The 16,126-nt window shown below is 40.5% G+C and overlaps 1 protein-coding gene across 1 annotated transcript in view; it reads left to right on the top strand.

Annotated features, from left to right (window-relative positions):
* Positions 1-16,126, top strand: part of LOC120429201 (uncharacterized) — a 262,260-nt gene that overhangs the window by 152,007 nt on the left and 94,127 nt on the right. The gene's annotated exons all lie outside the window — the stretch shown is intronic.

Below are 16,126 nucleotides of genomic sequence, written 5' to 3' on the forward strand. Positions count from 1 at the left end.
TAAACATCACGAGTTATCGCGATTTTACGAAAAAAAGTTTTGAAAAAGTTGGTCGTCATCGATCATGGCCATTCATGGTCACCCGCGACAGACACGGACGACGAAACAAAGAGAAACGCAAAAAGTAACTTTTTCAAAACTTTTTTTCGTAAAATCGCGATAACTCGTGATGGTTATAAGCAAACCCCTTATGTTTATATATCAAAATTTTTGTAATTGTCTGCTCTACAACTTTGTAGAACATTGTTACACTCTAAAAAATAACCCTGCAAAGTTAGAAAAAACACGAAATTTTAAAATGAAAAATTTTGTTCTAAATGAAAAAATGACCCTTCTGGGACAATGTAGATTCGAAAAGAACATTAAATTTCCCATAAAATGACATGTTCCAAAATTTTTTACAGTCGAGTAACGGAAAATGGGAGAATTTTTAAAACTTTTTTAGTGTTTTTTTTCGATGAAAAATACATTTATTCGGAATTCTGAGTACGCCATCAAATCGGGCGTCTAATTTTACATAAAAGTCCCTTTGATACCAAATTTCTATCTCATCACCGTTTCAGGCTGCAAATTGTTGAAAAACACCTCTTTTTTCGCATGTTCAAAAATGGAAGGGGTCGTACCGCCCCTCCGTCACGAGATATCAAAAAACGGACCTCGGATTCGTGATCAGGGACAAAAATTACCCCTTAGGACAAAGTTTCACGCAAATCGAAGAGGGGTCGGGGCAACTTTTCCCGATTTCGTGTGAGTTGGTAAAGAATTACCCAATATTTATTTGTAAATTAGAGTTTTTACTGTTTTAAACACAATTTGAAAAAATATTCAACTTTATAAAGGCATTTTCAATAAAATGAAAATGTGAAGTGTTAGTTTTTTTTATTCTTGCTTCGAATTCAGTTTGAAATGCAATATAAATAAATTATTTCATAAAAAAAAAACTAGTTTTAAAGAAATTTAGGCTAAATTCTTTCTTTCACAAAAACATTCTTAAAATTTATGAGTTGCAATCATTGCACCCATTGCAACCAAAGCAGGTATGGAATAATCGCAAAAAAAAATCATTTTCGTTGCGAACTTTATTCACCCACGAAAGAGAGAAAAGGCAAATCACGCCAAAGAAAATCGCTCCCGAACTTCTCCAAGAAAATCAATCTGCTGATGATTTTTTGTGAATTTCCTTGTCAGCACCACTTAAAAATATTTATTTCACATTGTTTACACACATTGCCCACCATGTGACAGGTAATTTTTCGACGTGTGACGTTACACTTGCTAGTGTAGTAGTGAAAAAGTTGTTCCGCCGAATAATCAAGATGATGATTTTTTTTAGATTCCTTTTACCGATCTTTCGTGCGCGAAAGAGGAGAGCTAAGCTCCTTTCGGATTTTTTCTCTTGATGAACGTCCAATGATTTTCTTTTGATGACTATCTTTCCATCGCTGGACCTAAGTGATGGTACATTAAATGTAAATATAACATTTAAACACATTAAATCTAATTAAAAAAAGAAAAACTTTTACTGTCAAGGTCACCTCGTAATCAAGGGTCCTGATTTTCGGTACAATGAACAGAAACCACTCACTCGTCGCCTATCCATTCGTCGCCTATTCCAACCCGCTAGCAATCATGAGCGAATGAGACTCGCAAGCAGCCAGCGAGTGGCCCTAACTATTCACTCAGCGAACAAATACATTGTGAAAATATTACCTTATTCCGTCGCTCGACGACACTCACACACTACCATGCTCAGCGAAGAGCCATTCTCACAAAATGCCAGCGCGGCCGTCTTTTTGTCTTCACGCCCTCAGTTTGCCATCAATTTGATTTTTTCTTGGTGGAAGTTTCTTTAAATGGTGTCTATAATGTTAAGAAATCATATTCAGAATAGTTTCCAGATCGGCCAATGTTCAAAAAATCATAACAAATCGATAATTGAACGTAATGATTTGCATTTACCTTCAAAAATAATGACTTCACACACTGAAACCAATGAAACTCAAGCTTACTAATGTTTTAGAATGATCTGATAACTTTTTTTCTGAAAATATCATTAAATTCAGGTGTTTCACAATTGTGGGAGGCACAATAACATCCCACAATTATGGAACAGGCAATTTGGAGGCAGTGTTTTGCTGCTCGGAATAAAATCGTCTTGAAATACAGTTTTTTGTTTAAAAAGTACTACTTTTATTAGTGAAATAGCAAGAGAATGTCCAAATAAAGGTCCTAAAAATAGTAGGGTCGACAGAAAAGATGCATTTGGCATGCTATTGACAAATTATCACAAAAGTGTTCCGAATTTGTGGGTGTTCCGAATATGTGGGATGACTGTATAACGTAGTGCATCAGAGAAAAATTGTTTATACTATTGTAAATATTCTCGTTTTTGGTCTAAATAAGAATATTCTTTGTTTTTAAATATATTTTTTGCGAAACTTATTAGATTTTGAACGCAAATGTATAGGTTTTATGTGGAATTGCCGTAACTTACAGAAAATCAATAGTTTGGATGAATTAGAAACACGTTGCTTAAGATTTTTTTTTTAATTGTTGAAGGGTTGCGGGTTAAAATATTTTTTTTAATGCTTGGCATGATTCAAAGAACTCATCTAATGAAAAACTCTTATCAGCCAACCATAGTTGATAGTTCAAGCTCATGTGAAAAGTTAATGGTTTTGTGATAAATTAAGAGAGCTATTTGCAAAAAAATGGCACCGTATCTCAAGAAATTAATGCATAGAAAATCATATTCCTAAAGAATCCGGTGTGGTAAAAATGTGTCATTTATTAATTAAAGAATGACACATTTCTCCAAACAATCTTCCCCACAAACAAAGAACACTACTGAACCAGTTCCGCCACACCGTGATGATCCATCATGTTTTGTGTATGATGAAGCTCGTGTGTGATTGTGTGTGCACCGAACCGTAGTGAAAAGAGTGTTGGCAGTAATCATAATCACCGTCATTCTTTCCATTATTAAAGGATACGACGACGACAACGATGCTCGAGCGACAACACAGCATATACCCTGCGAGCAAAGAGGCTGGCCGATCCATTGTTGAGCAGGTCCTGGCTGAGGGAAAACGTGAAAAAAGCAAACACCGAAACACCAACGAACGAGGAACTTGTCTATTTGTGTGCGCTCATGTTTCATTTTTCCTCTTTTGTATAATGCCGACAACGATGTGCTGCTGTAGCCCGATTGTTGTAGTGAACGAGTGTAGTACATAAAACAACAGAGCGGTCCGGAAAAAAATAGTATAATTTTAGTTTCTTAGGAAAAGTTTTACTAGATTTTGCTTAAAATAAAATTACACAAAATTTAAAATGTAATGTTCAACTCACCGAGCGAATTTCAAATTATATTCGTCACTCAAAAGTCAAATTATCTGCAACGTCTGTATTTTATTTATTGATTTAATTGCCTTTGTCCCATCATTTTTTTTAAAATTTTAATTTACTCAACATTATGATTGCCTTGGATACTTACTGAGTTTACGTTTGTGGGGAAGTCGGCTCAAACGGAGCAGGCCATGCTTTTAATGAGCTTTGTTCAGCCGTGAGCAGTGATCAACCAATCACTCGTTTTTGCTCTCGACATATTCCGAACGACTGCGTGACTTTTTCAAAAATAAACTAACAAAACTTGTGAGCTCATATAATATCAACTGTTCATTAGGGCCACCCTACCGAACATCCAACTATTCTTTCCCGAGCATGATCTGATTTCTAGGACGAAAGGTGCACTTCTCGGGAACCGAAAAGGGTGGTGGGCGGCAAACCTGAAGCTCAACGGGAAGAGGGACATAGTTTTGATAAAGGGCCTGTCAGAAGAGTAGCAGCATTTCTCCGATCGTCCCGCACTACTCGTGCCAAGGACCCTCTCTCCCCCCACCGTTTGAAATGATGATGCTCCACTTAAGATGAAACTTTATTCATGCCAGGGTGCTGCTCCTGTTGGTGACACATAGAGGGCACTCCTCCGCCTCTCGCTTTCTGATGAAGATAAGGATGGGCGGCGAAGAGGCCGAGGCCTCGCTGTCGAAAACTCGTCCTCCAAGAACGATACAATGAGAAATGGGAGCCCTCCTGACTGACTGCTGGCTCGTGCCCGTTGCTCACTCGAGCAATCAGGACGAAAAGCTTTCGAAAGGGGACACTGGTGCTGGAGACCTGGAGGACATTGTTTTCCAGGTTCGTTTTTATCCATGATTTGTTTCTCTTCAGCCCTAGATGAAATTGAAATTTGATTCTAATTTGCATAAATGAACTGGAACGAGGAAAAATACATATATTTGAGATTTTCCTCTCAGCAACGCATCGTACATTCTTACATATTTGATTTTATTTATTATTTTGTTAAATGTGGAATAGATGCTCGAGAGTAAAATGGACTCGATTTGTCGTGAGAGGTGGATTATTGAACAGGGAGAATAATTGTCACTACCCTAGTAACATTTTATTTTCTAAGAAAGTCATGAAAGCCAGAACTACCATAAAACCTGTTTGTTTAAGGCTCTGAAAGGTTTGTTTCCCGGTCGGCTATTTGACGGCCATTTTTGTTTGAGAAAAACATGAAAATCTTGATTCAGAATGCATCAATCAAAAAAGTAATGATTGCATGTCATAAGACAAAAGTTCGAATAAACGAATGGTCAAAAGTCGACAAAATGTCAGAAGGACAATAGGTCAAACAACATTTTTATCTGAGCACAGTGTTTTTTGTTCAAGAAATGTTATGCAAAAACTCCCAAAAATATTATAGAAACAAAAATGTGTCTACATAAACTTTTTTGATATATGTTCGAAATCATACTTCTCCACTCATTTGTTTATTTTTTTTTTAAAGAACTGCTCTTGTTATATTAATAGGATTACAAAAAAAACTAACTTAATCCACCTATATGGTTGATGCCTTCCTCACTTTTTACCACGGGTAATATGAGTGGTTTGGACACATATTTCAGCAATTTTTTAAATCCAGAAAAATAAGTACACAGATATAACTTAAGTGGTCATAACTCGAGACAGGGTTGCCAGATTATCAATGTTGTGGACTCGTTGGAAAGGTCTCTCGATTACCTAACCAACGATGGGTCGGGTGATGGATCCGGACATTGTTTGCATACATTTAATTGAGATCCGGCTTCAAAAAAGTACATAAATATCACTTAAGTGGTCATAACTCGAGACAGGGTTGCCAGATCTTCAATGTTGTGGACTCATTGGAAAGGTCTCTCGATTATCTAACCAACGATGGGTCGGATGATGGATCCGGACATCGTTTACTTGCATATAAATGAGATCCGGATATATGTGAAAACACATTTTTATACATAACTTTTGAACTAGTTATCGAAACTTCAAACAATTCAATAGCGATGTATGGGACCCTATACCAAGTCGATTGCAACTGGTTTGGTCAAAATCGGTTCAGCCAGTGCTGAGAAAACTCAGTGAGAATTTTGGTCACATACATACATACACACACACATACACACACAGACATTTGTTCAGTTTTCGATTCTGAGTCGATATGTATACATGAAGGTGGGTCTTCGAGCTTTTAATAAAAAGTTCATTTTTAGAGCAGGATTATAGCCTTACCTCAGTGAGGAAGGCAAAATTAACCATTATTTAAATTTATATAAACAATTGTCAAAATATAGCGAGCTTTTAAAAAATAAATAGTTTTTTTTAAGAAGAGGAGTAATTCTAGCCATATAATTCTTCCATCATTCTGGAATTAAATATTCAAACAACTAGCCACAGATGGCGAAAGCGTTCGTCTATTCATTTCAGCCGAAAAAGGTTCACCTGTTTAGCACCAGCACCAGTCATTAGGCTAATTTCGATTCCGGACACAGTTCCAGTTCCTTCCTGGGTAATCAACACTCACGGCAGACGTCCTCGCGACATGTTGCGCAACGGGAAACCGCTACAACATGGAACATTCGAAACGACTTCCTGTCCGCCCTGCCGTGCCACACACACACACAAACAGTAATAACCCGATGTTTTGACACCTGCCTCATACTGAACAAACATATTATTATCATATAATAGTCATACTAAAAAGTGTATAACCTCGTACGTCTCTCAACAACTGTTGTCAAACTAACGGGCGCTTACTGCCCCACATAAATTGACTGGAAGATACCACCCCTGGGAAGGTGAAGGTCGGAATGTTTTTCAAGTGCGGTGGGGGAGAGGTAAAATTTAGAGCCGCGTGCCTAAATAAGCTTGTTAGTATGCAGTGCAAAATGGAAAGGGGGGATTTTCCGGCTGTTTTTCGACCGACAATGGTTCCTGTTTTCCACACGCGAGGGGACTTCCTTTGCCCGAGACACTAATGGATTGTGGCGTGTGTGTGAGTAGTTGCAGAAGACATTCACTTCAAATTATTACCAAAATTGGCTAATTAGGAGGTACGAGTTAATGCAATATGTCTTCTGACTAAACATAAAGAAAACTTAATACTGTGGAAACCTTCTCGTTTGAAACTGGTTGAAGTTCAGGTTGAACTCTTCCTAATCTGTACCAGGATATTTTGACAGTCAAACGTAAGAGTTAAACAAAACAACTGATTACAAGGTTGTCTTAGTATTAAATCAACCCGTTATCAAATCATTGACGTTCTACTGTAAACAAGGTTGCACTAGTGGGCACAAATATGTGGGAAACTCAAACAAATTGGGTAAGAAGACAAATAGTCGGTACAAAAACGCCGGAAGCGGGAATTGTCCCGCACGGTAAAAGAGTCAAATTAAAACAAATCGTGGCAACCGAAAAGTGACGGTTGTTTTGCGTACAAATGGTGTTTGAGCACGGAATTGACACCGGTTGATTTACCTCCAGGCTGCCTTTTTCTTATGAGGTACGCAAGCCGTCATTAGGGAAACGTGCGTTCTCGGAACGGATTGGGGGAAAGTTAGCTAACAAAACTGGAAGGTTGGACTAATTAGTCCAGTGTCCATCGGTTCATTCGGTTAGTGGTTCATCGGTCCCTCCAATCTTGCGCACTATTAATTGTAATAAAATTTGCAAACAACGTTGCACAGAAAAAAAAATCAATTCTCGAAACCGTGAAGTCAGTTCACGATTATGAGAACCACGAAGGAATATATTCACGTTTATGGTGCAAATGCACCATACTCATGAATAAATTCCTTCGTGGATCTCACATTCGTGAACTTAATTTACGATTACGGGAATTGATTTTTTTCTGTGTAGGTAGGTATTGTTATCAAGTAACTAATAACATTGATTAATTTCTTCAAATCTCCTTACATCCACTCCTTGCGAAAACAGTTTAGAAGAAAACAAAAAAGCACGGATCGATCTCAAAAATGGAGTAGGTGTTCATGGTTACGTCTTTAAATAACGAAAAACTTGTTTTTTAATCATTACTCGGAATCCTGTAAATAAACTCTTCCGCAATGTTTGATTCTGCTACGTAAAATTTCCCGAGAAATCCGTTCCGTTAAATTTGACGGGCTTTCCGAAAAAAATACACTGAAAGAAATAAACACAACACTTTTATAAGATTTTTTGATTTTTATGTTTAAAAGTCAAATTTAAAGGTGAGCCCACGATTTTTTTTTCTTTCAATTTTTTGTGAAAATAGCCTAAGATGTTACAAAAAGACTCACGAAAAATGCAGGATGGAGCAACTCACCTAAAAAATACAAAAATCATTTACTGAAACTGTTTTTTTTTTCAAAAGTGCTCAAAACTTTAAAATTTTTAAAAAATGGACACGAAAGTCGATTCTCCAGACAATTTTACATAAAAGTCTCCATATTGACCATTGTCCTAAGTCCAATCCTTGTGAAGTTACAGCGGTTTTAAAAATAAAAATGTAGAAAAAATACACCCAAAACTGGCAGCGCTAGTCCGAGAGAATGATGGTCTCGAGTCGAGAGAATAGTGGTACCATTCACGGACGCAGAGAACACAGCTCGAGATGGGCGATAGAACTATTCTCTCGAGGTTCATTTGCAAAAAAAGTTCATCCGTCAAACAAAAAACCAAAAGTGTCGACAACGGGAATCGAACCAGAGACCTTTGACAAACCAATTCAATGACTTAGCTGCCTCGGCCACCACAGCTTGGTGACCATGGAGAAGTCAGAAGTCGATGTATGACACTTGTTGGAGATTTATTGATTCAACTAACGAATGAACTCATTTGTTATGATGGTGTGAGTTGTTACCATTATTCTATCGATTTTGGCACTGAGCCCTCAATAAATTTTGAGAGAACGATTATCTCGATTTGAATTTTGGGTGTACAGTAACCTGGATAGTGAATTTTAAATCATAAAAAAACGAATTATTTTGAAAAGTGGTCAAAGACAATAAAGTAAAGTAAATCTTTCCCAGTTCCTGAGGGGAACACCCTTGAAGAGTATCGGGGCCGGCATTTACAAAGCGGATTCAGTGGCAGTTTCATTCTCGACTTAATGTTAACATGTTAAGGTTAATGTTAACATTCCATAGGTCGCCTCCCTAAGGTGTCGTGATAAGGTCCAGTTTGTGACGATACACTACCTTCCCTTTACTAAGCAATCGATTCCAGAAGGGAAAAGATCACCAATTGTGTTGGTCCGAGCCGGGATTTGAACCCCGATCTACCGCTTACGAGGCGGAAGCGTTACCACTGGGCTACGTGGCTCGGTCGGTCAAAGACAATCTTATGGGAAATTGGACGAGCTTTTCGGTAAAAATAAATCAAATTAAATCACGAAATTCAAAAATATTTAAAACACTTACACCCTTCTCAAATGTCGATATCGAGTGAAACTGGCTCCATATACACAAAAATGGCTTATATAAGCGTAAGATAACATGTCTACAAAGTTTCATTGAAATCGGAGAGGGTCGGGTACAACCGATTCCCTATTTGACATGGAATTGCTCTATGGGTAATTCTCCGCGAACTTACATAGCAGGTGCTCCAACCAATTGCGTGAAAACTTTGTCCTAAGGGGTAACTCCTTATAACAAAAACGTCGTAAACCCACCTTCATGTATACCTATCGACTCAGAATCGAAAACTGAACAAATGTCTGTGCGTATGTATTTTTTTTGTTTGTATGTGTATGAATGTGTGAGCGGATATTCGTGGAAGTCAAAATTCTTGCCATGCATGGCCATGTTATCTTAGCACCAAATGTCATGGTTGTCGGCTCATAGATCAGAAATCACTCACTCATCGCCAAACAAATCTTTGCCGACTGGAGCGTGCAACCATTCGCGAGTGAACACGACTCGCTAGCTGCCAGCGCCATGGCCAATCACTTCACATAGTGAAAAAAAAACTTGGTGATTGGGTGGTAGACCCGAGTCACAAACGAATATGTTCAGAGAGGAAAGAATCTAAAAAATACCAGCTAGGCGTTCACTTGGCCTGCACTACCACAGTACGCTGTCAGTTTGTATTTGATGTTGTGTTATCAACAAAATTGAAAAACATTCTTGATAACATGAGTTGTTTTTGAGCAGTTTAAGAAATGATAAAAACCAAGCCGGTCACCGACTATTTCGAGTCAGCTTTGAGCGATAGAAAGCAATCGGTCTCTCTGAGCCATTCACTTTACTACACGATTAGAGTGAGAGGGAGAGCGAAGAAAAAGTATTCAATAGCGATTGGTGTGGAAGTGACAAATGGTATGAAACGGTCAGAGCAGTTTTCGTCACGTTCGATTTGTGATCAATGAGTCTTTTTGAAGCAATCAGGACCCTTGCTTGAAAACATTTTATTTTGATTTATTGCACACCCACAGTTAAAGATCGAGTGGGTGGTCCTTTCGAATTGAATCGAAATTGAGAAGAAAGAACACTGTTTTCAATCAGATTGTAGTTTATATTCGCACCAGTTGACGATATTTATTCTAAAGTATTAAAAAGAAGATAACATTCAAATAATAATTTTGTTTCTCATGGCGAACTTAAATTATCTTGGTTCTAGTCCAAGTCCAAAGAGCAAATTTAGCTCTTGCATAATTTGAGTAAAAATTCACTACCATATACTAGCATCATCATCCCATATCGATCCTGGTTAACCAGGGGCAATTTAGACCAACGCACAGATGCGTGAAATAAATTCGGGAAGCCAATTGTTCCAGCTATTGTCGCGTTAGGCAAACACCACCAAAATCGTTCCATATTGAAGCTCTCCATCTAACTAGACTAACATTTGATGAATGCGAATGTTAGTAGAACGAGTTAAAACTGAAGCTAAGATAAGTTTTTTTTTTAATTTTCTAGAGCGCGCAATTACAAAAAGTTCAAATATACGACCATTAGAAAACCACCTCTAGCCACATAATCGTTTGACACCACGGGAACAGCGCAGATATACGCACATGGACTCTCCAAAAAGTCATGTGGATCCCCCTCCCTCCCTCTGGATGATTTATGGCTCCGACACAGAATCTGGCAGACTTCACCACAACGCGTTTCTGATGCCAAAATCCCATTTCAAATCGCTTTGCGCGCTAGACAGGAGGGTCATTATCCAGCAGGATAAGTGTCCTCTCCCCCCTTCCCCCTGCGCCCCTTCTTTTCAAACAATTTCCACAGTTTAGCTAGTCCACGTGTGAAAATCCTCCCGCGCGCATTGGTGGGCTTTTTCATTCACTAAATGCAAATTACAAATTGATCCACTCGTCCTCTGGCCACTGGCCCGGCACCAAAACCCGGAACTTTCGACCCCAAATCTGCCGCGTGGTTCAGGGGGGGAGGAGAGGTGTGAAAACATTCGTGTCTAGCTTCGGGCGCACAAATAATAGATAACTTGCTGACACGTCATGAATCGTGTTCAAACTTTTCTTTTATTCTTGGCCCCGGAACGGGATGGCCTATCTGCTCTATCGATCCACAAAAAAAAACAGTAGTGGATCAGCAGGAGTGGCACTGCCGAATTTTCAAGTGGGGAAAAGGCAAAAGTTCGGTTTGGGATTGTCGTGATGTAATCGACAAATCGTTATGGGAAAAGTTGTGAGGATCGTCGGATTCCGAAAACACCATTAACTTGCAATCCGGTCGCAATCATAAGCGAAGTGAAAAATTAAAAGTTTTTGAATTAGAAAATCATTAGGGTGAGAAAATAATGGTAAATCGTATATTTTTTTCAATAAATGACAATGGGCAAATAGAGTTTTCCATCTGGCACTTTGTCATTCAGTTACAGCTCAGAGATCTTGTGAAAAATAGCTTAGTAGGAAGCGGGCATCAACATTTTAGCAAAATACGATGTTTGAATAGTGAAAATCGATGATTAGGCTGGAAATAGGACCAAATAACTACTTTTCATTTCCGAGGTGTGCCGTCACGAACGACAACGGCCAGCGGTGCATCAACTTCGCAGCCTCCCGCGGTATGGTGGTACGGAGCACATTCTTCCCCCGGAAAGACATCCACAAAGTCACCTGGACATCGCCTAACCAACGAACAAAAACACAAATCGACCACGTCCTCATCGACGGCCGATTCTTCTCGGACATACGGAACATCCGCACGTACCGCGGTGCGGACATCCACTCGGACCACTACCTGGTGGGTGCAAGCATGCACTCAAAACTGTCGACGACGTATCACCGACGACGGAGCCGGCTCCCACCGCCGTTCAACACCGAGCGGCTGCAGGACACGGCTGCGGCTCAGCACTACGTGCAGCAGCTGGAAGCGAGCCTGCCAACGGAGGAGGAACTCGGCGCTGCCTCGCTCAACGATGGATGGAGCAGAATATGCTCGGCCATCGGCAGTGCCGCTGAAGCCGCGCTAGGTAGTACGGTCCGAGTTGGAAAGCAGCGCTGGTTCGACGAGGAGTGCCAGCGGCTACTTGACGAGAAGAAAGCAGCTTATGCGGTGAAGCTGAGAGCTGCAACTGATGAGAACGTGGCCAGATACAAACAAGCGCTGAAACAGCAGAGAACGGTCTTCAAGCTCAAGAAGCGCCAGCTGCAAGATCGCGATCGCGCCGAAATGGAGCAGCTGTTCCGGCAGAACGAGACGCGTAAGTTCTACGAGAAAGTTAACCGGTCCCGCAAAGGCTATGCGCCGCAAGCCAACACTTGTCGGGACGCCGAGGGAAACCTTCTTATGGACAAAGGCGAGGTGTTGAACAGGTGGCAGCAGTTCTTCAACGAGCACCTCAACGGCGATGTAGCGCATGGAGACGGCTTTGAAGCCCAACTTGGACCGCCCGCTGCCGACGAACAGTTCCCGGCACCTGATCTGGAGACGGTGAAGAAGGAGATCAGGCAGCTGAAGAACAACAGGGCCGCCGGTAAAGATCGGTTACCCGGTGAGCTCTTCAAATATGGAGGAGAGCAGTTGGCGAGGGCGATCCACTTGGTGATTTCTAAGATCTGGAGGGAGGAGAAACTACCAGCAGAATGGATGGATGGTGTCGTGTGCCCCATCTACAAAAAGGGCGATAAGCTGGACTGCGGCAACTACCGCGGTATCACGCTTATCAACGCGGCCTATAAAATCCTCTCCCAGATCCTCTGCCGTCTGCTGACACCGTACGCACGGAGGTTCGTGGGCCCCTATCAAGCGGGGTTTACTGGTGCTCGGGCCACCACGGACCAAATTTTCTCGCTCCGGCAGATCCTCGAGAAATGCCGTGAGTACAACGTGCCCACACATCACATCTTCATCGATTTCAAGGCAGCGTACGATACAGTCGACCGCGAACAGCTATGGCAGATCATGCACGAGAACGGATTTCCGGACAAACTGACTCGGCTGATCAAGGCTACCTTGGATCGTGTGATGTGTCACGTGCGAGTGGCAGGGGAGCTAGCGGACCCCTTCCAATCGCATCAAGGGTTACGACAAGGTGACGGCTTATCCAATGCGCTGTTCAACATCGGACTTGAGGGAGTTGTGCGAAGAGCGGGTATAGACACGAGAGGCACGATTTGCAACAGGACAGTCCAACTTCTTGCTTATGCGGACGACATTGATATTATAGCGAGAGACCTAGAGACGGTGAAAAGGGTTTACACCGCCTTAAAGACGCAAGCAGGACGAATTGGATTGGCCATGAATACGACGAAAACAAAGTACATGAAAGGGAGGGGCTCAAAGGACGTTGACCCCCCAAGACTCACCCCTCTAGCTGTGGATGGCGATGTGCTGGAGGAGGTGAGCGAATTCGTGTACTTGGGATCGCTGGTAACGGCCGACAACGACACCAGCTTAGAGATCCGGACTCGTATCCACTCCGCGAATCGCGCCTACTTTGGATTACGGAAAACCTTGACATCTGATCGAGTGCAACGCGCCACGAAGCTGACCCTGTACAAGACACTGATTAGACCGGTTGCCCTCTATGGCCACGAGACCTGGACGCTGCGGCAAGAGGACGAACGAGCCCTTGGAGTTTTCGAACGGAAGGTGCTGCGAACGATCTACGGTGGAGTACGTACAGCTCAGAACGAGTGGCGAAGGCGCATGAACCACGAACTGCACGCGCTGCTGGGAGAACCGACCATCGTCACCCTGGCGAGAATCGGGAGGCTCAGGTGGGCCGGCCATGTCGCGAGGATGGACGAAGACCATCCTGTCAGGATGCTCTTTGACCGCGCGCGACCGGATGGCGGCACTGGCCGAAGAGCAGGAGCGCAGCGTGCACGATGGGGTAATCAGATCGAGGCGGACCTAAGAAAGATCTGCAACCTAGGAAACTGGCGAGCTGCAGCCCAGAACCGAGCAACATGGAACAACCTTCTTGATACAGCACGGGCACCGCGTATGGTGTTCTAAGCTGTTTGAAAAGAGAAAAAAAAAAGCTGGATTCCCAATCCAGCGGAGTTCATTCTCATACCGGGATGATGAAGTTTTAAAAAAGTTCATTAAAGCAAAAAAAGTATAACTTAACAGCATTATTTCAAAACAGTGTCGAAAGTTTAACTCTTCCACACCAATTTTTGCGTCACCTTAACATTTTGTTTCAAACAGAGATATTCCCTGTTGCTAAAGTTTATTTTTATTTTTGAAAAAGTGGTTAAAGGTTAAAGGCATAGACGCTAACGAAAGCGGTGACATTCTTGTGATTCCCTGATTGATGTTCACATAATTGATTTCTTTTTAAAATTTCAAAAAATATGTGCAACATTATGTGTGCTTCCAATCCAATACCTGCCGAACAAAATTATTTAAACAAAAACTTACAAAATAGTTAGGAAGCCATCAGCCACATGTGATGACGAGGTTAGTTTTTTCTGATTTGAATTGGGTAATTCTCCGCCAACTCACACAGCAGTTGCCCCGACCCCTCTTCTATTTGCGTGAAACTTTGTCCTAAGGGGTAACTTTTGTCTCTGATCATCTGTTTTTTCATCGAAAAAACACTAAAAAAGTTTTAAGAACTCTCCAATTTTCCGTTACTCGACTGTAAATTTTTTTGAAACATGTCATTTTATGGGAAATTTTATGTTTCTTCATTGATCCAGAAGGGTAATTTTTTAATTTAGAACACAATAGTTCATTTTAAAATTTCGTGTTTTTCTAACTTTGCAGGTTTTTTTTAGAGCATAACAATGTTCTACAAAGTTATAAAGCAGACAATTACAAAAATATAATGATATATAAACATAAGGGGTTTGCTAATAAACATCACGAGTTATCGCCATTTTACGAAAAAAAAAAGTTTAGAAAAAGTTGGTCATCGTTGATCATGGCCGTGCATTAACATAAAGGGTTTATAAGTAAACCCTTTATGTTAAGATATCAAAAATTTTGTAATTGTTTGCTCTACAACTTTGTAGAACATTGTTACACTCTAAAAAATAACCCTGCAAAGTTAGAAAAAAAAAACACGAAATTTTAAAATGAAAAATTGTGTTCTAAATGAAAAAATGACCCTTCTGGGTCAATGTAGATTCGAAAAGTACATTAAATTTCCCTTAAAATGACATGTTCCTAATTTAAGACGATTTAAGATCAAAACTTTGCCATTCGCAAAGCGGACTGTCAAACTTTGTGAGCGTTTTTCTCTAAACACCTAGTTGATTTACGGGTGCCACGATATCTCGAGATGGGATGGACTAAACTGGCTGAAATTTGAGGTGAAGATTCTCAAGACATCCGTGTGCATGAAATAGCCCGATTTTTAAATTCTGCTTTTTTTAAATACAAAAATCAAATAGTTTCGATTTTTCATAACAAAAACATAAAAGTATTTTTATCTTTTTTTAAAATAAACTTTTTGAAAATTGGCCTTCGTCATGCACACGGAAATAGTTTGACGAGTCTTCACCAAAATTTTGAGCCGATTTGGTCAGAGCAGTGTTGAGATATCGTGGCACCCGTTTTTTGAAACTGCTAACTTCAAATAGCTATATCTCGGCAACGGTACAACCAAATGGCTTCAAATTTGTTTTGTTAAAGTTGAAAATGTTTATTTTAATGCCCCGAAAACAAATTTAAAACAAAAGTTCAAATGTGTGCTCAATCAACCTCTAACATTTTTGCCGATTTACATGTATGTAAACCCTTAATTTCGAGTGTCTCAACTAGAATTTTCAAGCATTATAGCCCAAAAAGCTATCCTGCAATTTTGAGCTCATTTTTTTGAGTTTCACCATTGTTTCACCTTGAATAAACAAAAACCGAGAACACGCAATGTAAACAATAACAAACTCGTATTGATTGGTTGACTATTCTGTGCATTGTCCTCAGGTTTGGCAGTCCCGAGTTATAATTACAAATGTTTTTGGTAGTCGGGCATCTACGTGTGTCTAACGCGTTCTGATCCTGAAATCCCTTTGGCCAGTTGTCGCACTTACAGCAGTTCTCATGGTGTCTCAATATGGCACGACAAGATTGAGACTTGTTTCATAAGAAGAGTAACAACAATGAGCGGATTGACGAAGCGTGTATGACATAGGGGGGGGGAGGAAGGAGAGGTTAATTAACTTTATAGTAGACGCCTTTTTGGTAAGAAGAGTAATCTAAATCAAACATAATCAGGTCATCAAAACTGACATTTTCCGCAATCATTTCAGCACATCATTTGACAGGTCATCAATTTCCGGAGCCCATTTCCCAGAAGCGTCAAAGGCCACTTCACTTATTACTGCATAGTGTGTGTGTGTGTGTGT

Source organism: Culex pipiens, chromosome 3, assembly GCF_016801865.2.
Source record: "Culex pipiens pallens isolate TS chromosome 3, TS_CPP_V2, whole genome shotgun sequence".
NCBI lineage: Eukaryota > Metazoa > Arthropoda > Insecta > Diptera > Culicidae > Culex > Culex pipiens.